Source organism: Amblyomma americanum, chromosome 4 (genome assembly GCF_052857255.1).
Source record: "Amblyomma americanum isolate KBUSLIRL-KWMA chromosome 4, ASM5285725v1, whole genome shotgun sequence".
Lineage (NCBI taxonomy): Eukaryota > Metazoa > Arthropoda > Arachnida > Ixodida > Ixodidae > Amblyomma > Amblyomma americanum.
In genome coordinates, this window is record NC_135500.1 from 47518169 (window position 1) to 47541754 (window position 23586).

General features: G+C 50.2%; 1 protein-coding gene and 1 long non-coding RNA gene across 4 annotated transcripts in view; one reads left to right on the forward strand and one right to left on the reverse strand.

The window, feature by feature from the left end:
* Window positions 1-23586, reverse strand: part of LOC144127925 (protein O-mannosyl-transferase Tmtc3-like) — a 542030-nt gene that overhangs the window by 396974 nt on the left and 121470 nt on the right. The window lies entirely within an intron of this gene.
* LOC144130104 (uncharacterized) lies at window positions 3191-21710 on the forward strand. Its single transcript, XR_013313963.1, has 4 exons — window positions 3191-3249; window positions 12948-13014; window positions 19362-19540; window positions 21583-21710. It is a non-coding gene; the product is annotated as an uncharacterized LOC144130104 (long non-coding RNA).

The window sequence follows — 23586 nt, forward strand, 5'->3', positions numbered from 1 at the left end:
TGCATGGTTTCCGGCACGAATTGCATACTTTATAATTAGGAGTGCTCAACCCCCTTTTTTTCAAAGAAAGCAAGAAGAGGTAGAGGATGAGGAAGTCACTTCATTTTCAGCTTAATCGGGCAATGAACATTAGTGGAGTGTCTCTTTTCAACGCGAATAATTCACGACTTGCAGGAAAATCACGGAAAAAAAGGGACGCAGTCGTCCTTTTCTGATTGCAGCGCTAAAAAGCAGCTTTTACTGCCGCAGATTTTTTCGCACTTGTTGACCCTTTCTTTTGCAGCTCATCGAAGAGCAGCGACCCGATGCACGCAAATTTGCGGGTTGCCTCATTGGGCCCTTGATGATGTAAAGACTGCGAAAGTCCTTGGGAAGCGGTTAAAACTCACAATTTTCCGCTAACAAGCGTTTCACTACCGTACGATTGCTGCCTATAGAGAAAAGAGCGTATAAGTGTCGCGCGCAGGAAACAGTCACTGAGCTCAGGGCACCCGCGCTCCGCACTTAGCAAAGTGATGCCGAAAGGTGACACTGGCATGTGGCGACTTTTCTGGGGGCTTGTGAGTGTGGTCACCTTTCCACGTGCCCGTTGGCCATTACTTGCAGGGTACACAGGGCACACACTGATAGTTCACAACCTTGCACTCAGTCCTGAGTCCTTCAAGAACTTGAAAAGTGCCTTCAAAGCTGTCCTTTGCGATCAAGGCTTACTCCAAGGACCCATAATCTTGGCTTTAGTAAGGGGCCGAGGATCTAAACGGCGGAGTGTTGCAGCCAGGAGTGCACGCTCACGCTGAAACCGAGGGCAGTTACAAAGAAGGTGCTCTATAGTTTCGTCGCACCCACACATCTCACACACAGGAGAGTCTGCCATTGCAATTAAGTGGGAGTAGGCATTTGTGAACGCCACTCCCAGCCACAGGCGACACAACAGTGTGGCATCGCAGCGGGAGAGGCCGGACGGAGGACTGAGTTGAAGTAAGGGGTGAAGGCGGTGCAGACGGCATGTGGAGTTGCTAGTAGTGGACCATGACGCTAAAAGCTCTCTTCGGTCAGGCATTTGCAGATGTCTTGCGGCGTCGGCTCTTGTCAACGGTATCTGGACAATGTTGGCACTGCCGTGAGCCGCTCGAGCTGCAGCGTCAGCTGCGTCATTTCCGACAATGCCAGGGTGTCCCGATATCCATTGGAAGACGATGTCATGACCCTCTTCCTGCGCCTGGTGTTGGAGATGTCTTAATTCAGCTACGAGTTGATCGTGATCGCCACGGCGTAAAGCAGAATTAAGACACTGTAAGGCTGCTTTTGAGTCACAGAACACAGCTCATTTGTGGGGTGTTTGTGCACCGATGTACTGCACAGCCGCACGAAGAGCGGCCAATTCTGACCCGGTGGACGTTGTCCGATGCGAAGTTTGCTGGATAATACTGCATGGTCTGTCTCGCCGGAATGACCCCGGCGTAGGTTGAACTTGTGCCTGAGAACGAACCATCTGTATACACATGAGTGCGGTCACTATGTGCGGCGTGGAGTAGGCAGAGTGTCAACTGTTTAATGGCCGGTGTCGATAAGTTTTTTTTTCCGTTATGCCAGGAATTGTAAGGCGCACGCATGGCTCCCGCAGACACCACAGCGCAGAGGAAGGCCGTGCTGCCGGGGTGAACTGGGATGGGATGGACGACTGGTGGGCTGCTATACTTTGAAAACGCTGCGTGTGGTCTTTGACCGCCACTGACACAAGGTGGTGCTGGGGAATCCTTGTTAGATGCCGTATGTGGATCCGCAGGGTGTCAAGGGTTATATACGTCGAGAGTGGGTACTCCTGGGCGATTGCAATGGTAGCAACTGTTGATGAGCTGCGAGGGAGGCCCAGGCATGTGAGAAGTGCCTGACCTTGTATAGTTTGGAGGGCACGCAAATTCGTATTGAATGTGCTTGAAAGCACTGGTGCACTATACCGCAAAAATAAAAAAAAATGCTCTAGAGTTGCAGCATTGATAGAATCGACAAGCCCCATGATTTGCCGCCAAGAAATCTGAGAAGATGTGTGATAGAGATTATCTTTTTCTTTACAATGCTGCATCTCCCTTTGTTCTCTCCCCTTTATATATCTCCCTCCATTCCCCTTCCCACGTGTAGGGTAGCATGCCGGGCGCTGCCTACTTAACCTCCCTGCCTTTCCGTTTGTCTCTCTCTCTCTCTCTCTGTGTGTGTGTGCGTGGTGACCGACGTCACAGAACTGGGCGGAAAAATCTCGCCCTTATTTTGTTACGCAGTGCATCGCTACGATGTAGCAACTGAAAGCCAATCCCACTCGAGGGTGACAACCATTCCAACGCTCGCGTTGTATCCGACGTCTGTCCGGGCGCGCGTGTTGCGTCGGCGAAACGCGGTACACCGTCCGGGGATACCCTCGGCGATTGTTCACGCACAAGCCGGCCATCGCGCCAACGGCCCGCAATCGCCGCCGTTACTCTTCGCTATGTACTGGGACCTGTCAATGGGCGCGGTTCATTGTGGGGCCAATGGAGAACGACGGCCCTCCATCTAGGGGGGCGCGCCTGGCTCTGTCATTAGACACCGCCAATTACCGGCCGGCTGCTGCTGGCGACCAAAGTGGCCGCCGCACGCAACCGGTACAACGCGAGCCGCCTTCGATCGGCACCGCGATGCCTGGAGTTAAAGGAGCCCCGTAGCGCCCCCTAGAACGCCGTAAACACTTGCGGCCGCCGCTATGCACCGCGCTGTCATGAACATCTCAGTCGAGTATTAAGCGCTAACCGCAGGAGGCGATAATTCGCGGCGACACGCCGCGCGATGGCTTCGCGTGATTGGTTGGCAGCCGCTGAACCGCGCCGTAGGCCACTGCGTCGCTCAGTTTCCGGGTTTGCAGAGATTTGGCTCATCATCCGCGAGAATAGCCAATAGCAGAAAGGTTTTCGGGTACGTAACTCTCGATCTAGCTATACTCGCAGACGAAGTCCCCTGGGCCAGTCAGTCAGGCATAGAGAAACTTACGTAAAGAGCGGACACACAAGGCGTTTCGCGGCCGAGCAAACAAGGGTCTGACTACCCGGCAGGCGGCCTATGTTTGCTTCCACTCCACTTCAAAGGTCGATAGCTTATCACACGCCCACCGGGTTGCATCCAAGCGTTCCATTTCCATACAGAAGTTGGTGCTGCGCCGGTCATGTGCCGTCGGTTACGCCCACCTCACCGCGCTTTTCATCGCGTCGCCACGTTTTTCCGGTAAGTTGTTACATTTTGCCTGCAGGATTAATTCTGATGCTTCTTGAGCTGAGAACATTGTAGCAAGTCGTTTGTTACGCTGCGTGTACGTATGTTGCGCGTGTAGCATACAATATGAGCCGTGAGCCATCCGTTTGTTGTCTTTTCCGGAAGAGCATGTGCATTATTTCGAAAGCGTAATTTTCCAAAACTCACTCGCAACACGTTCGGTTTAAAACGCAGAACTTATCGATGGTTCACCCGTATCGTAACACAAGCCTTTTTAATGGCGTGGGTCCAACCGAGTAACGCACATTGGAAATCGACCCCATGAATATACCTTTGTCACACGGGAAGCGGGCAGATTTGATCGTGATTGGTCAGATCCTAATCGGGCCTCAACATGCTCCGATCGCGTTTGAGACGCTCTTAGGAATAGTTGACCGCCATCGGAGCGTCGGAATTGAGCTGCCCGATTGCGTTCGAAACCTACTATGTGCTTTTTAGGTGTCATAGAGTGCTAGGAAACGAACTGCAAAAGAGAGAAGTCTAAAATATAAACAAGAAAGGTTGTTTTAGACTGCAGTACAACAAATGCTAATACGTTTTATTCAGGCATAATTTCTCATATCTGTGTCAACACCGCCGACATGATGTGTTTCAGAAAATTTCAGGTGATCGGAATTGATAGGTACGTTTTTTAGCCATAATACCACATTGAAATATTTTTCCTTGAAAAAGTAATATACAAGGACTGTTTTCTGCCAACTTGGCAGATTTTGTTGGGTGTTCCGGACCTACTTAGTGACATCTGTTGCGCTAGGGCTTTTCTTACCGGGGCCCCGATCCTTGGACAGCTATATCAGCGATAATTTTCAATCGTGATTGAAAGTCGGATCACGGTCGAGGACTCGACCACAATGGAAGGTGCCCACGTGAAAGGTTGTAAGAAAATCGTTGCGGATACTGCGATATATACAATCATTACTACAGTATGCGATCACTGTAAAGTGAAAGTTTATAGCTGGTCCGTGCCGCATACAGGTACAATCTGATTGAAAACCATAAAGACAACCATTGACAGCAGTCACAGGTTTAGAGACAAAAAATCAGTTTACGTCAGCTCGCCTCCGCAAGGGATTGAAGCTAGTTAGACAGAATTTTTCATGAACGATATGTTAACATGCTTGCCTGCAAGCATATTATAAATAACTGTCATCAGCGAGTTTATTTCTTTTTTTTTGCTGCGATATATTTCTCTTTGCCGTTTGATGGCTGCAACAATCTTTACAGTCTGTACACAAGCCCACACTAATATGCCACGGAGCGGATTAAATTACGGAAGCTACTGCTGCGTTTCATGGTGTGGGAGCAACGGACGAAGACAAAGGAAGCCGGGGGCGAAGCTCTTATGCATTCCTCGTGACAGCAGGTGATTGACGCCTGTTCTGTGTACTTTAAAGAAAATCTAAAACAGCGCTGCCAATCTATTGTTAGAACCGGCTACTATGCACGTTTTTTTTTTTTTAGGCAGCCAGTAAAGCGAATAATTACAGGTTATACTGCGCCATAATTGTTTACCGGGATGACTTTGCTGAAGGAGACGGCAATTCGTATACTATTCATCCTAGATGATACTGGGATTGTCAGCTCGCTGAAGGTAATTTTCAGTCTGCGCTTGTCGTGTATTTAAACGCTTCACAGAATCGCCCGGCCAATGAGGCTTTGAATTGTCTTTTTCTAGCAACGATTTATACTTACCACAGGACCCGCTCGATGTAATCCCAGCGATTGAAACGTACATTTCTGAATAAAACATATAGAATTCGCCTTGTCTGGCATGTACGTTTCATCAATAGCAACTTACGACAGCATTCGCTTCAAGAAATCAGTGTCTGGCAGACAGCTGGACAAATTTAAAGCCTGATGTCTCATTGTTTCTCAACGCTGCCAATAGAACACAGGGTTCGCTTACATATATCCGTCGCTAAGTTCATTATTGCGCTGATCATTCATTACATCTTTCCTTCCCTTAGCTAGGTTCGATAATTAGTAAAGGTATGGACTTATTTCTGTACATGTAGGAAAATGCTTCTAGAAAGCTGTATTTTTTTTATTATTCTCGAAGGCCATTGCATGCAGCCTTTCTCGAAGAGACGATTTATTTTGTTGTTGTTTGCCATTTGTCCACATTTGTCTTGTTTTAGAACAAGAGCGTGCAGCACGATTCTGTTTTTTTTTTTTGCGTGGTGTCTACACCTCGAGCAAAAAATCACAATAATCGCCTTTTTACGAACAATGCAAGCTTACTATTGTTTTACTATGATGCATTGAATATGTTGTGTTTGTATTTCTGAACAGCCTATGAACCTATCGCTCAAAGCCGATGATGTGCAGGAATCGACCGCGTATACGTGCCTTTTTAACCTCTTAATTGTGTCTAGCTGTTGACAACTCCTGTTGTGTTGTTCGCACGGGTGATGTTTTGGATGACAAACCCGCAGAGCGTATGTGCAATATATTTTTGTTGGTGACATGCTGCCACCAGCTTTTCCATAACTTCTTTGTTGTTGCTCTTTGTATTATGATGTATTTTATAAAATGTGTGTGATCCAGCATTTTTTTTTAACAGCTCAAATTGTAAACAAGAAAAAATAAACTCTGTGTGAAACCACTCCCTTCTCTGTCTGCAGCTGAAGCAGGCGGCTCAGTGACAGCACAAAATTAAAGTAAGAACAGCTCTGATTGCATTATTCCAACCTGCATGAACTAATTCATCTTGCGTAGGTTCTTCATATATTACTAGTAAAAGACTGCCATCCTTCGCGATCCGAGAGTTTATGACGTCTATATGTAAGGCATGCTTAGAAATGAAATATTGAAGCATCTGTGCTCCACTTAGACGACGTAGTTGAATATTTTAAAGGGCAAAGGTAAATCAGAATCGAAAGCATTGCTATCGAAACCAAAACTGAAACAGAGCTGATGCACGAGCCTAAAATCTCGGAGGACAAAATTAGCGGTCCGACCACCCGCTCGGGGCGCTGGCGGCAGTGTAGTAGCTCGGCCGCAGCGCCGCGCAGCACATAGCGCGCGGAGTACCGTGGGAATGGGCGAGGATTCGGAGGTCCGCTGCTACTACGGCCCAAGCTGCACGTGTCCATCCAAACACAGGTACGGCGCCGGGGCTACAACCTCGGCGGGCTCTCTCCGGTCGGGACGGCTCTGGCCAGACACGGCTAGTTAAAAAAAGGCATCGTTCTTCTCTTCCTTCCGTCGCCTTGTCCATCGTCGGTCGCGTCTCGCGGCGAACCAGACAAAGGGAAAGCCATCTCCCCATCCTCCTGAAGAGCGTGGGAATGATTCCGCAGGCAGGTTCCCAGACACATCCTTTTTTCCGTGGATCAACGAGGGGTCAAACATCGTGTCGCCAGCAGGGTTATAACACATCCGACTTGCTCATAGGGTGCGCTGGGAGATGTCACCGGATACAAGCGTCCTGGCGGAGTTGTTGAATTTTTGAACCGCTGACACTGCACACAGGAGGTCACGTACCGCTGAGTCGAGCGACTCATGTTTGGCCAGTAAAAACGTTCCTTAGTTCGGGTAAGGGTGCTGGCAAACGCTAAGTGCCCAGCCATGACATCATCGTGCATTGCGCGTACAACAGAATAGAGGCTATAGCCGGAACGACGAGCTGAAAGCGCGCACCGCCATGCGAGTAATTCTTTCGGTAGGGTGAGCGCAGCTGACAAACGTCAGGGTTGAGTGGAGAGACATGGGAGTGGCCTTTGCCCTGCAGTGGGCCTAGTCAGGGGCTGATGATGATGAGCGTAAACCGTCGCGAATGCAGAAAGAACTTGCAGATGTCGGATCACAGGCTGCTTCGAAAAGCGGCACCAACTGCTGATCTCTGCGTTGTTCGTTCTGGAAACTGTCAAGATCCGGAAACTGTAAGGGAACGGCGGCAGGATAGTCGTCAAAGTCGTCTTTATCGTAGTCGCGAGTGGCAGTCAGCGTCGGCGTGCTGGCGGCCACTTTTGTACGGGACTGTGAAGGGGTCGTCGCGCAGGTTCAAAAGCCAGCAAAGGGAATGGCGGTCTGTGATGACTGTAAAGACACGACCGTAAAAGATACGAACGAAATCGCTGTGCGCCGAAAACAACGGTGAGAGAGACTTGTTCGGCGGCTACGGTGTAATTCCGGTCTGGCTTTGTGAGGGTGGATTTGCGTAGGCGACAACGTGGATTCCCAGAGTGGCGTTGTACGAGCACAGCACACACGCCGATGCCACTGGCGTCTGTGTGAAGTTCGGTGCCAGCATGGTTCGCGTGCATGCGCGGGAGAGTACCAGCAGCTCGTTGCCATCTGCCTGCCGCGCAGAAACAGGCCTACTGTCGGCCGCCGCGTGCAGTAGTCTCCGTCATCCGCCCATACTGCACTGCGAGAAGCCAAGAGAAGAAATTATTCCAGAGCCTTCCACTACGGCACCTCTTTCTCTCTCTCTCTTACTTCACTCCAACCGCAGCGGTGGTTTAGACATTTGAGCATCCGCCTCGCATGCGGGAGGTGCGGGGTTCGATCCCCAGTGCCTCCGGGTACCCACCGGTGATACAGTGAACAAAAGCTTTCCCCTGCCTGGTGCTCGGCTTCTTTAGGGTGAAGTTCTTGGGAAACGGGTCCAGGGCCCCACCTTGAGCAGAAGAAAAAAACCTTGTGGCATGGCGCTCTTTGACCACAGATACCATTGCGCCATAAAAATTCAACCTCATCTTCTTCCTGCACTCCCACCTTCCTCCCTTCCCACACGGTGCGGCTGTGGTGTGTAGGGAGATGTTTCTCCAGAGAGAGGTACTGCGCCATTTCCTTTCCTGGAAAAAAAAAATTTCTCGCGCTCTCGCAGAATGGAAATGTCGCCCGCTCGGAATATGCGTGCTTTGCAGCAGCCGGGACGCTTCACCGAGTGCATACACATGCGCTGCAGACGAAGTAAAATTAACGGACACGAGCAAGTGGCGAGGCGAGGCTCGCATGCGCCGGCAAGGCGCTCACTGGAAAAGTAGCGGGCGCCCGGAGCGGCACATGCCCTTGGCGCGAACACGGCGCGCCTCGGATAAGGCTCCGGTAAACAGCGCCGCTCACGACGGGGTGTTCCTCCGCAAATGGTCCGTCGACGCGGAGCAAACACAGCGCGCGTCGCTGTGAGCCGCACTCGGAATTAGGGGCATCGTGCACTGCGCCGCCGGTTCCGTGCAGGCGTGGGAAGGAGGCTACAGGGGGACTCCGACTCGGGCCCGGAATCCGAGCATGGCCCCGCTTATCGAAGCGGTTACACGGCTGCTGAATAATCCTTCCTAATACTTGCTGCCACTTTTCTGACCATTCTTTTTTTTTTGTTTTGCCATTGAGTGGAATTTACAGAGAAAAAGGAAATACCGCAAGCACGGTAAGTTGCCGGAAAGCCTGTACAGTCGACCGTAAGTGAAAACACAGAATCGAGATACCGGCAGTGCTGCTAATATACCACCCGTCATGCCAACGACCGCCTTAAGAGTGACTGCGCTGTAAGGAGAAAACTGCCATTGGCAAACGGTTGAAACCCGCCGGCTGCGAATCAATTCTCAAAAGGGGCACGCAGGCATAAAGCGATCAAGGCGCACTCAACAGCAATTGCGTTGCGGGTGGCCCGCGAGACGCGGCTCCCGACGCTGAGAAACCACTGCACGGAAATGCCCGACCGGAGCCGCATGCGCGACGTCGGGTGCACAGAGCGCCGCAGAACGCGCGTAATCCGGATATCAACATCGCGCAGGCGAGGGAGCGCGTCCATTTGGCCGCCGAGTGGCCTGTTCCTTGAAGAGCGGGCAGGCTCCGAAGCCCAACGCGCACACGCGGAAAGTGCATCGCCGACGATAGCAGCCACGGGAACGAGCATGCGACAAGAAAACACAGGCGTCCGCTCTGAACCCGTTATGCGGAAAGCGGTGCTGCCATCGGCGCCCTGAAATATCCTGCTGCCTCTGCCATGCACCAAGGACGCGCAGCTAGAAAGGAAAAAAAATGCACTGAGCACGGACTGCGCGTGCATACAGGATACAGGACAGTCAGTGACTGCCAAGGATACAATCAGGGGGCTGATTACTCATTAGCGTCCACCTGAGCGTACACCCTTACGGCTGCAAATGAAAGCTATATGCTGCTCAGAAACTTCGCAGTTGGACAAAAAATTGTCCGGGAACGGGGACCGAACACTCGCCCGTCCCGGGCAGTCGTTCTAGAAACCAAGTTAACCAGGAGGGCTAGCAGATGCATGGCAAGGCGAGGCAGAACTGAAGCGGATACGGTGTTAGTCCAAACAAACTAAATTTGAAGATGAAGCAGCACCACTCTCAGCAGCACCACTAATACCCGAGCTATCATTTGGCGCCACCACATTTGGGTTCAGCCACAGATCTGTTTGTACCGCTGTTCTAAATTTCCTGATAGAATCTCACCGACTGCCTTGCTAAGTGTTGCAACCTTTTCTTTTCTATCAATTATTACATTTTGACTTAATCGTTAATATTAAATCCCTCTCTTTATTATTATTCTTAAAATTTTAAAATCAAAACACTCATCCCTTTTCTGTTCATGACGAAAAATTCACCGGTGTTGAGCTCCCACGTGCTTTTCCTTTTTGTTAACTGCGTTCAGGTGAATAGCCACCCGATTCTTGGCCGATCCCCCAGTGTGGGTATGTGCCATCTTTTGATAGGCTAACAACAACAACAATAATACCCGAGAAATGAACAGGCTGCATGTGAGGCGGGCTTCCAGGAGGCTGAGAATATTAGTAAAAGTGCAACTTAAAAAAGAGGAAGAATTGGAGTAACTGCACGACTCCAATTTAGGAAAAGGTATGCAATGCCAAGGCAAGAAAATGAACCGCAATTAACGATGGGCCTTCAGGGTGACGGAGTGGATTGCGGTTGCTCCTTTCAGGCGGACAAATGGTTGTGAAAACGTAGTTAGCCCCGAAAGGCTAGTCCATGTCGCAATTTTGGTCCTTTTGGAGTGAATAAAATCGGCGCGTTAAAGTCACCAAGGGTCACTTCTTCGCCTGAGGTCACGTCCGTACAACAGAGCCACGGCGACAGATGGGGGTTCCGGTTTGGCTTAACGTCCCAAAGCGACTCGTAATGCGAGCATTCTAGGGTCAACCTCGAACATCCTTTTCACGGAAACTTTAACGGCAGAGCTCGAGTGTCCCTGAATTTATTTTTTCAATGAAAGGTGCGTCTTTGTTGATATTATGCGATAACTTAGCGGTACAGGTCAACTACAGTCTGTCCTCAGTATCCCTTTAAGACGTTTTATTCAAAATTGGTGACACTGCCTTCTTCGTTATGTTTTCTTTTTTTTTCTGCAAAAGAATCGCTAGAGAATAGCTTAAGCCAAGCTTAAAATTAAGCTTGACCAAACGGCTAAGAGTGGCTTAAGCTCAAGCCACCCCTTCAAAGCGTGTCCACTTCCCGGCGCACGTGGATCCCGTCACCCCAGATGGCATATTGGCCCGCGAGCGACCACGTCTGTTCACCACACCAACCGGTCCAAAGCCAATCGCGTGATCCCAACGGACTTTCACTGATACACGACGACGCCGTGGGGCGCAGCGGCGAACTTCTATCTGGAACCTGTCTGCAGAGTGTGGCTCATTTTGCAGCCACAAGGAGAGCTACGTTGCATCCCGCTCGAGCCCGAACAGGAGGCTGCCTCTTGCGGCAGAGAACGAGAGGAGGAACTCTCAGTGCTTCAAAGCGTGACTAGCCGGCACTAGCGTACACGCAGCGACGCGCCCGGATGGATCAGGGACCGCCCTCTTCCGCGGTGAGCTTTGGCGGTGAGAACCCAAAGGAGACTGGAAGGATTGTGGCGCACGTTTCGACGACGCGAAACTGTGACCCAGAGTGCAAACGTGCAGCCGTTGCAGAAGTGCATGAAAAGCCGCCTGCTTTATACGATAGAGTGCGTGTCCGGTGTAGTCCTTTTTCGGACTGAAGTGTCCGAAAACTGCGTCGGTGGTTTATTGTGGATGTCATCCCACAGCGTTAGGCCTTAGCGAACACCCGCTGCTCTTAGAATGAACGTGGCCTCACAATTAAAAAGCTCTGTCTGTACCGCACGGGGCCAGGTTCACACCTCCGCAGTTTTGAAGGCTACCGAGCAGACTTTTTCACATCTTTGCCCTGACGACACCTCTTTTTGAAATGGCTTACAGTGGTGCTCCCCCCCCCCCCCCAAAAAAAAAAAATAAGCCGTTAACCATTAGTCACAGAATCCGGTACTTATTCTAAAAAGGTAGCGCAAAATATTTGTCGCTGCGCCTTTCACATGGCGATGTCAGGAGATATACAGACACGACAGCGCTCCTGGATATATCAGGGCCCGTATTCCGAGTTCGTGTCCTAATAAAAAGCAAGACCTACTAAACTAGAGACCTGAAAATTTGGCACTGATCCAGCGCGCAAGTTCTAGTTCATACCTTTTGCCGCAAGGGAAGGGCAGCTACGGGCGGCGTGGCGCTACAATTAACCTGTTGAGCAAGATGGCGTCGGTTATTTCACTTCAAAGATGTAATAGTTTTGTCATCTGTCTACGTTTTGAGTATTCATCATTCATCCATAGCCTAGCAAAGATGCCAGAAAATCTAGCGCATGCTTGCGCGCAAACAAAATATTCACCGCCAGGATTTAAAGAAATGCCATATTTGCATCGTTCGTTACTATGTTTCAAATTAATAAGACAGGACAACTGCAGGGGGAGGCCGTGAGAGAGAAATCATTTGTCGAAAGCAGACGATGATAATGATCCTGACAAACTACCAGGTCCACCGAGCGCCCTCAATGGCCAAAAATGCCGCCACAGTCTGCAAGACATTGAAGTAACGAGCGTTATCTGTTTGGTTTACTAGATGAAGAAAGCGAAGAAGAATGCGCCGCTCGTCTCGAGCAGGGATGTAGTACCCTTTGAAACGGGGTGGATTGCCACCGTGTTCGGCTACGCGTGCACGCACGCCGCCTAGCGGAGCGATCGCCGCCTAGCGCCATCTGTCAGAGAAATTACGATGCCCGTCTACCCATTGTCGAGTTGCACCCCCTCAAGATACGTCCCAAACGGAATTTGCTTCGTTTGGGAGGGTCAAGGTGGGCCTAGAATTCTGCTTGCTGTGCGATATGGTAACGCTTCAATAGATATGTGAGACGCCGGAAGCGGATGTGGTGGTTCGGATGCAGCGAATAGGGTGGAAGAAACCGGATGGTGACGTCAAACACATAGCGCACGCAGCTGATGCTCGACAGCCAACATGGCGGCGAGCTCTGAAGTATAGAGCCTCTCGCTTCGAAGTGAACTCGTCGATGTTACTTCGTTTTTCGGCCCGTGAACTGGCTATAAACTGGGTACGGGACCTTCGCTTCGTCGTGTCTTGTCTATAACAAATTGGATGGACGATAAATTTGGCCTGTTTTTTATTTCGTTGGATGATTCGGTAGCTGCTAGGCCTAACGAGCACCGGTTTGTTGCAGAAATTGTTCTCTTCAAACAAACCGGATGGCGCCACTGTCACCGGAGCTATCTCGTCTGCGTATGTTAAATCATTTAACATAAACCATAATGTCCCACAAAATGTTTGCGTTTACTGCGCGCAGACATGAATTTCCTATTCTAAAACTCTCTATTAGGTGCTCAAGCGTCCTGCATCATGGCCGTGTGTAATGCCTTGCCAGCGTGAAACCGCTCGCACGAATGGTAAGTCTCCAGTGACGCGCTGCTACACCGACGCGTTTGAAATGACAGAGGTGGTTTTTTGGTGCCCCTTACGGTTCTCGATAGCCGCGGCTCTGCACCACTGAGCTCGAGAGTTAGCTTGCAAGTTAGTTTTCAGGCGTCAATGGGCATGCGTGCGCTTCGTACCATGGCGAACCGATGAAAACTTCGTCTCCGAAGTGTCCCAACACATATATGAAGAGAGACACAGCAAGAAGACTTTTTTAGCTCATCCCTTTCATTTATTTGCTGCAGAAAAATTAAAAACCGAACAACGGCACCTCGCGGTTCTTGCAGTGCCTGCATAAGAGGAATGAAAAACTTAAATTACCGTCTGCACAACCATCCGATCACACCGCCAACTTACATTCAGCGATGTTGCAGACGGCAAGTCGTCACGGCGCCTTCGTTCAGCACGGCACAGAGGGCGCATTGTGCAGCGAGTGAGTGATATTAATAATAATTGGTTTTTTGGGGAAAGTAAATGGCGCAGTATCTGTCTCATATATCGTTGGACACCTGAACCGCGCCGTAAGGGAAGGGATAAAGGAGGGAGTGAAAGAAGAAAGTGAGTGCATACTACACATTTTCCTCTCCGTTTCCTTTTCCTCAAGATAAATGTAAAACGCCGTGTTGTGCGAACAAGCTAGCTGCCTTTTATTTACCATAGGCGATCGCGGCTGTCACTGAAAAGCCATGCGTTGCAGAATAGTGTCTAACTATTGTTTATATTTGTGGAAGTTCACTAAGCAAATAAAGCAGCTTTGATATTACCCCTTTACAATGGAATCCGATGCGCAACCAAACTTGTGGCTGAATGTTTCTTCTGTCGCATTGATCGCATTCCAGTTCTCGGGAATGAGCAAAAGCGCCGCTGAACGTTTCGCTGCGGCAACCGCAACGCAGTGACATCCTGCCGCCGCTCACAGTCACAACCGAACCGACATCCGCTTCCGGTGCTGCGACCAATCAGGTGTGGCCGCTGCGGCAGATTATGAAGCGTTTTATATGACACAAACTCGGAGTATGACCTCAGGTATGCCTTACCGGGGGCAGCTGCTTGAGAGTGCAGTCTGGTTTCTGCGAATTTTCTTTCTCCCGACAGACTGCAGTCGCGCGCCTTTTTTGTTATGAGATTTTTTGTGAATGCATGTGCCCACCGTTTCCACATTGACTACTAGTAAAAGCAAAGAAAAGAAAGGCGGCCTCACGGACGAGACCATGGAGAGGTCGACACATTTCATTCAGTCATGCAGTTTTCTTTTTCTTTCTTAAGAAGAACGTGGCGAAGACCAGGACAGGAGAAGCAGCGTCCTGTCCTCGTATTTCTTCGTCCCGTCTTTACGCCACGTTTTTGTTAAGGATGCCTGACCAAGTTGCCCTACAGCATACTTTTTCTTTGCGAAGACTCTGCTTGACGGGGGGAAACCCAACCAAGGACCTTGTGACGTCCCTGACCTTGAAGGTGCAGACAAACATTGCCGCGACTGAGTTTCGAACCCGCGGCGGCGCGAACAGATTAGCTTCGCTGGCCACTGCACGAAACCACTATGCTATTTTCTATGCTTTCGCCGCAGCCGATCACCGCTCGCGTTTAACTGCAACATACTCTCGCGCTATGCATTGCACATCGTCCTCTTCATCAACTTCCATCTGCGGCGCGAACAGTTCACATTAGATCAGCTTACCCTCGATCAGAGCTTAACCTGAGTCTAATATTGTCGCCAGACGTGCCAACGCCCAGCAAAAAAAAAAAAAAACATGAACCAGCCAGGCTAAACACATGCTTTCTCACGTCTATTCGGTTTTGACTACATCAAAACCTCATCACTTTTTGACGCCACGACTATGGACGGACTGCGTCTGGGCAAGCAGATATTCGCGTGAACTGTGAATTGTGGGGATTAACACCCCGAATCGACACATCGGCTATGAGGAACGCCGTGGTGGAGGGCTCCGGACTAATATGCAGGTAGACCGTCCGGTGCTTTCTAACGTGCGCGCTCACATGCAACAGCACATGGAAGCCTTGCGCGTTTCGCCTCCGTCGAAACGCGGCCGGGATTGAATCCGGGTACACCCACTCAGTAGCCGAGCGCGTTAACCTAATCTACATCTGCGGCGGGCGCCAGGTGTTTAATAGCATGAAAAGTTAGCATGGGCCCACTTCCACGAAGCAAATTACACAGTCAGTTCCCAGTGTAGTCTTAATGGCAGTCTTGGGGTAAGGAAAGCTGCAGTGAATGGCTTGTTTTGTCGATGGACACCTCACTCGCACCATGAACTAAAAAACAAAAACCACGAACGCCCACTAAACAGTCGCCAGCCAGCGTTCGTCCTCATTGTCGTTAAATTAACTGCGCTGCTGCAACAGGAAAGGGAAAAATAACTTTACTCGACCAAGGGATTTGGGGCACGCAGGTGCCTGGGTCCCCGCACGACACCACTCTACTACGCTTTCATTAGTTCATGCAGTGCCATGAGGTGGACGGCCCGGTCAGTGGAGTTCTTCTGCCGGCTGGGTCCGTCGAGTTCAGTAGGGTCTGCCATTCCTCCCACGTGGTCAGGCGCACCGGACCCCGTGGGGAAGGGTCATTTATGAGACATCATTCCAGCGCACAGAAACACAGGGGCAAAGAGAGTAGACACCACCGACACTGGCGTCTGTGGTGTCTACTCTCTCTCCCCCCCCCCCCCCCCCCCCCCCCCCCATGTCAGCCGGGCGTTCAAGGAGAATGCGGGTAAGAGTAGCGCGGGAGTGGGTGCATTGGGTACAGGAGGGGGTGTACGGTCCTGGATGGATGCAGAAGAGGAAATAGGAGAAGGTGCGGTGCGGTGCGGTCAGAAGGCGGTGCCATAATATCTGGTGATAACTGTCACGGGGTCGGTGCCTGGGTCAGCTCGCTCAACGGGTGCAGGCGCTCCCGGCAAGAGCCTGCTGAAGAAGAGCCTGACTTCGACGCCGCCGCCGCCCGGTTTATGACACCCAGGCCGTGGTCATTGCCGGCTTCGTTTGCGGGGTTCCCAGAGTGTGCAGGAACCCAGATCAGCTCCACATGACGGGGCAGGTTTGTGGGGGCGAGCTGAGGTTGCGGAAAGAGGTCTCGTGGACTGGCTCTCGTGCAAAATTCAGGAGTGCAGTTTTTGGGTCAATAAGGACGCACCGGGCATTATAGTGTGTGTGAGGACAAGCGCGACTGTAGCCTCTTCCCAGGATTCCGGGGTGGATGTGACAGGCAGGTGATGAGCTGCGATGGGTTAGAGTGTATGGTCAAGGACTGCAATTACCGATTCTTCGCCCATGCAGGCTGCGTCCACCCATACGGAGTCGGCTTCCATACCGTAGGACTTGTGGATAGCTTTTGCACGGGCTATGCGGTGGGCCGAGGGATAGGTGGGGGCGTGTGTTCCAAGGGAGGGGTTTGACTAGGAGCTGCGTGTGGTGTGCTGCGGGGGACTGGTAGTAGTGTGGTGTTGGTTGCTGGTATGCGAATTTGGAGGAAGTGAAATATGTGACAGTTTTGCTCATTGCCGACCCTTCTTTGAAGCGAGTCTGAGAATCTTCCTCTGCCAAGCAGCGCTGCTGACGTCACACAAACGGTACAATTTTTTTTTTTGAGGGAAGAAAATGCCGCAGTAACTGTCTCACATATCCCAGTGGACGGCCGAACCGCGCCGTAAGGGAAGGGATAAATGAGGGAGTGAACGAAGTAAGGAAGCAAGAGGTGCCGTAGTAGAGGGCTCCGGAATAATTTCTGGCGCCTTTCAGAGCGTTAGCTCTACTACTCGCATTACGCAAGGTAATGTTTGCCTGCACTCGGAGGTCATGCATGCCATACATTCAAAATGGCGGCCGCAATGCATCCATCGCATAGCACAATGTATACACACCACGTTGCCGCGACGGCCGCCATACTACGTGACTGAAGTGCTACCACACCATGGTAACTAAGTGCTGCCACACCATTAGTATGCCGTATGACTAGGTCGGCCCCATAGCAACAACGTATGTTTATGAGCGACACTCGGGAGCAGGAAAAAAACTGCATACTTTCGTTTCGCTATGTATACTCGTTTGTGAACCATAAAGGTTGGACCACTTGGCAGCACCATTCGTAAACAGATTGTGGACCACCTATTTGATGCAGAAGGTTCGGAGTGGTATACGGTGGCCACGGACCGAATGTAAGAGGCCGAAAGAGGCTGCAATAACACTGGGGGTCGTTCAAGAAGGCACCAGCACAATTCTCAGTGATTCCAAAACGGCCCTTCGCAACTTCGCGAGTGTCGTATCTTCGCCACTGCATACATAATTATTTATTCGTACGATGCGAAAAGATAGGAAGGAAGTGGATCTGCTTTGGGTCCCGACAGGGAATGAGGCCGCTCACCAGTATGTTCGACGTTTTGTCAGCCGATCAGGTGAGGGGGTCTCCGACCTGGATGTCCCAAGGGACGAGACGCTAATTACACATCAGGCCATAACCAACTATTAAAGGGAGCATAGGGCGAGCCTGCCTCCTCCGCATGTTTAGATCAGCCGCGGACAGGTTACCACGTGGAGGCAGGTGGCTGCAAACGCGGTCGCAGCCAAACCCGTAGGCCTATTCCAATACCTTTACCGATTTGGCAAATCCGTATTGTCAGCTGTGCAACGAGCCTACCACCTTAGACCACATAATCTGGGACTGCACGGAGGATCTGCAGCCTCCGGCAGATCTAGTCACATCTCCCACGCTTGAAAAATAGGAAGCTGTTCTCGCCAGCCCGGACCCGGACGTTCAGTCCCGGGCCACAGCAAGAGCGCAGGAGGTCGCCGACAGACTTTAACTGCCGGCCACCTGGAGCGGCGGAAGTGACCGAAGAATATAACCATCTTCCTGACAATAAAGTTTTCTCTATCTCTCGGAGTGGTATCAAACGATTCAGTGTTTATAGGGCACAAAATTACTAGTTCTGCCAGAGCCTAGTATGCGACAGGGATTCGCACTGACGACCGTTGACATCCGAAACCACAATTTTCATGAATTTTCCAACGGCCATTGCGGCCGAACCATTCGACGTAGAACGTTCGGGGTGGTGTCCAACGAATTGTCTTCTTGTGCTGTATACGTTGTTAGCAAAAATTGGATATAACAAAGGCAGATACACGACACGTGATCATGTTGTAACATCCGATCGATAGGCGGCGCTACGCATGGGTTGCCTTAAAGTATGTATGTAAGGCGCCGCGTAGTGTCATTACAGAATGCATACACAAAATCGTTATAACAATTGCCAAACACTTTATGCAACAACAGAAAACTCAGAGCTAACGCTCGATACTCGATCGCTGCCTCAGGTTCGGTCAATTGTTTTGCGTTTCACCTCCATCGAAACACGGCCGCCGCGGTCGGGTTCGAACCCGGGTACTCCGGCCGAGTAGCCTTGCGCCCTAACCACTCAGCCACCGCGGCGGGTGGTGCTATTTATTCGATGATTTGTTTGGGGCAAGGTTACTGGTACATAAAATAGCGTCAGCTTGCAATGTCTAAGACGGAATATTAGAAATATGAGTTAACATATTCGATCCATTGACTTCAATTACCTTGGACATCATTTGTAAGCGTAGGTGAAGAGAACTTACTGTCTTTCTCTTTTGTGCGAGGCGTTTTATGAGTGTTAGGGTGACAGACTGCGATTCGAATGAGTCTGTGACTGCCGCTAAAATGGTGTTTACGCTCAGCTGGTCCACCCCAACTGCAATACACTTGAATACAATACAGACGTGCGCAAACAGTCGGCTGCTGACATCTCATTCAATAACAGTCGTTACCTCGTTTATGGATTTCGAGACGAAAGCTTCTTCATTCTGCTTACCTCATCGTTTGCCGTCCACAACAGTCCCCACGCGCAGTAGCCAATCGCTCAGCACTCCTTGGCGCGAAGCGGTGAAACTCACGAACAGCACGCCTCGATCATCGATGTCCACACACACCCCATAGACTCCGTAGCGAGTCCCCAGGCATACGGTTTGCCGGGGAAGTTAAGAGACGACTCCTGCATCATTCACCATCGTCCACCGGTTCGCGCTCAGTTAGCTTGTGATTCCCGAGGCGACCAGCACCGGTCCCCACAGTAGGCCGACGCCGAACATCGAGTTAGGAACGGCGTCACGTAGTCCAGCTGCCACCTGTCTGCGCCTTCCCGACCCAATCAAACCAGTGGAAGGCACAGGCTTTGTGGAGTGCCTTCCGGTGAGCTACACAGAACGAACTAGGCGAACAAAGACGAGCCAAGCTCTCTCAACGCGCCGCTAATCTGATAGACTGACCCGGCCTCGTTTTCAGACCCCGGCTCGGTTCATTTCGTCAATTCAGCGACTGAGGAGCTGCGTTCAAGGAGGCTTGAGGACAGTAGCCAAAAAACGCCCTTCGTGCAAAAAGATGGGGAAGAAGAAGAAATCACACGCAGCTCCAATGCATTCACAGTCGTGGGCGATGACGTCTACATGAGTTTCACCAAGGGGGTAGGTATCACTGCTGTGAACTCATGCCTTTGGGAGACCGACGGAGGGCAATCCAGATACGACTGATGGCAGAATTTGTGCCCGTGACGGGCGGAGTTTTAGCTCTTGCAACAGCACAGACAAAATGTTCAGGCAGAGAGAAAGGAATTTTAATGAGAGGAAAGGAGCAGCTGTTTAAAAGGAAACTCAACCGCAGTCTATGTGCGTCCCTATCCTCGTTGAGTTCTATGTGCCCATGCTGCCGTTTACCAGCCATGACAATATGAAACGTCGATATTAGACGTTTCTCTTTTCATTTGTAAGCTCAGAAGGTAGAACTCCGATCTCATAGAAATTCATCTTTGCAACCTTCCGACGTGAACCATAGTCTATCGCACGCACTGCACGGCACTCCGAAGCAGTCTTGCGTGAAGTGCTTCAAAAGCAGGCATCAGCCCCGCCAGTAGACGATTGCTCTGCGCATGGCGCACATGTTCCTTGGCTGTTTTTTCAGGCACGCCACGGTTAGGCGACTTCCTGCACCTGTTCAAAGCGCAGCGTCCGGTTCGCCGACTATTCTTGTTGTTGTGGGCCACAGGTGGAGTGGAACATGCCCACATTCGCGGACTGGATGCCTTGCACATACGAAGAGAAGTGACACATTGACGCAATTAAGTAGAAGTGGGTGAAATTCTGTGCTAGAGGGAATAATTTTGACAATTATAGCTAACAAAGGAGTCTCCCTGAGACAACAATGTAATCATGATGATAATCGCACACTTGTTTTAGGACATATCCCCTGGCTCTTGCCCCAAAGGAGAGAACTCGAATAGAAAGACGAAGCCCTAGTCGAGCTAAACGAATCTGCAAAAAAGCGCTTCGCAGAGAAGCAAACCGCCGAGAGGAGAGGAAAAAGTGGTCAACTGATCCAATTTCGCCACGTGGTTCACAAAGGTTCGACAGAGAGAACCCCGATCGGCACAAATAAATATTTAATCGTGGTATTCCGCACCGCAAGAGGCTCATGGACAACGCGACTAACGGTGATCTGCATAAGCGGGCACTCCAAAGTGAAGCCAAATGCTGAAAATCCGCTGCAGCAAGGACAGGCTCACGACTCAATGAGTGCAGTCGCAGGAAAGGCTAGAAATGGCCCATTGTCAAAGGCGCAGTGTTTGGAATAAATGGCACCATAGGTTGGCAAAGGCCAGACTTCGCTAAAAATTCAGCCAGCACATTAACATCAATGCCGCAGTTTCCAGGCAGCCAGTGAAAACGCATTTCTTTAACATGCGGTGGAACGAAAAATCTTACGGGACGGCTCAGAAGAGCGTCAATGGAGCCTTCGAGCGCAGTCAGGACAGAAAGGCTATCAGCAAGTATAAGGACCTGATTAATATTGCACGGGGCCTTTTTTAAGGCCTCATGAATCGCTGGAAACTCGGCAACGAATACAGGCATACAGGCGTATAATCAGGGATACGAAATGAATAACTTCTATCAAAATCTAAAGCGCTGCCTTTCCGTTTTGCTGCAAGGCATCTGTGAAAACTGGTCTGGTACGAAAATTGTCCGAATACCCCTCTATAAGCCCGTTTGACACATTTGCAGCCAAATCCTTTACATTTTATGGGAGGGTGTAGTCAGTGTTGTTTTTCAGCAGCGCAAGGGGCAAAAGACGAGACAAGCGCACAGACACGGCGCTGAACTTACAACTGGTTTTAGTGAGGCAATTTACGCTTCTTAAATACAGTGGCAACCAATCTCACATGAAAAAAACAGAGATACACAAAGTGGCGAGAATGACAGCTCCTGAGCACAGGGCTACAGTGGCACAAGAACAGCTGCGCACGTTTTCCTATTATCATTAAGAACACAAAGTTCATTTACAGACATAGCTAGCTATTGTGGCAACGCTTACGCATTCATCTTTGAATCTATGGATTTCATTGGCTTCAATGATTTCACGACTGATTTTTGTTCGATTGTCTGACAGCACGGAGCACTGGCTCAAAAGTGGATAACATGCCGCTTTCTTGTTCTTTTTTCTCTCTTCTGTGCAGTCTCTGCAATGAATGCCAAGGTGACGGGATGCGGTGTTTCTCACGTTATGTTCCCGTGAGCAACACCTTGCAGGTTACATAATATAAAAGCCTTGCAAGTTATATTTACAATATAAAAGACGGTTGTGTGCTGGTCCAATGTACGTATGACATACATGTGACGTAATGCAGCGACAGTGATCACATTTGCACAGCTCTATTATCTTACTGCTAATGCGTGCAAAACATGCCTACCACCCACAACGAAATTGCCCGCTCACAACAGCTGGGGCTTTCAGGGCTCTACCAAGCAAGTTCGCGGGTACGGAAGCTGCATGGGCTGAGTTGTGCACGTTGGCCGGCACAGCGTGTCAGGCTGGGACTTCGCAACCGCCGCCTGTATTGATCTAGAAAGCACAAACTCGCGGAGCAACACATGCCATTGATTTTGCTCACCGCGATCACGGCTCACGCCACGCATTCGCTACGGTGGACGCTGCCAAGCGTTATGGCATCAGATTCTAGACCATATCTTCGTGTTGTAATTTCCCGAAGCTCGTGATTTTTGCGGCCACGGCAAGTAAGTACCTGCAAGTAAGTACCTTTTTTTATTTTACTAACAGAAAGCGTCCATTTTTTCACCTCCAGGAGCTAAGGGAGAAATACTTGTCCAGCCAAAACAGACTGTCAGAAGATAAGAAAAATCTATTACAAACATTGATGATACCGTATGTATTAAACGTTCTTAACAAAAGCACAAAAAATGCTGATTTGAAAAGCAGGATATATTCAACAACTTGGTTTAAACACACGGCCGAGGAAACAGACCTGGATTGCTTACTATTGCAAAATCACGTTACAATCTAAACGCAACTAAGAACTCTGCGTAAACAATTCAGCGACTCATGCTTTGCGTTCCGTTGCTGCTAATGGCAAGAATGGCAATATAACGTAGGAGATTCAGTACGGACTGCATTGTTACCCATGCCGCTGAGAGGAAGAGAATTCCTGCAATACTGTTTTTTGTCACTTTACTTTTTTATTCCCTTAGTAAAAACGTATTATCTGCTACCAGGAACACCATGATAGTACGCTCCTGCGGTGCTTATTAGTATTTAACCATGGGCATTTCTTCCACTTAATTTGTGGATCGAGAATGGAATCACGTGCAGGGCTGCTCGCACCGTGTCATGCACAAAGTTCACGAATAAAGCTGAGATAAGAACGCTCGGTCGAGGTAACGCCCTAGCAAAAGTAACATGCAGGAAACGGCGCTCGTTCCAATTGGCCACATAGCGGAGCCCTTACGGCACCCGTAAAGGCCCAGAAAGGTGAGGACAAGGGTTCTCCTTGCCTCATATACAGGTTTAAATCTTGATGGGTGCCACAAGTGCTTCGCCACGCTCTGAACGGAGAAGGAGTATAAATGGGAGTGAGCTAGAGGACAGCTTACTCTATTTCTACTCCCGTAGGGGCGTGTCTATAGACTGCACAGGCCTAAGCAACTTACTGCACTGCCTGATTCCTTCTGCAAAGACGGTACAGGTCAAATGCTGTGCAAGGTGTTGAAGGCGCTGACTGCCTGGCTGCACTACTTTTCTGCGGATGTTTCGCAGAAAAGGACAATAGCCAGCCTGCAAACCCAGCTGCAGAGGAAGGTTGACCCTGTTCCAACAGTTGGCTGCTGTTTTCGGCAGCTACTCTTAAACTTATCTAACGACAGCTCGCTTTGGCAGCGAGCGTGAAGTGAAAGTAGCAGCGCTTCTACGTCTATCCTTTCTCCTTTCCAAGTGCTCCTTCAGCATGTGCACGAAACAAGCGCGACGCTGACGAAAGCCGAGCGCCCAGAAGCTGCAGCGCTGTCTGCGCGCTTATACACGGCTCAGCTGTCTCAAACGTCGAGAGGACACCCGGAAATATACGCACAGCGAAACAGCCAAACGGCCTAAACAGAGGGCCAGAAAAATATAGAGAAGGCGCCCGGCCACGCATTCCTCTCGCCGGCTGTCCGCCGTCGAGCACATT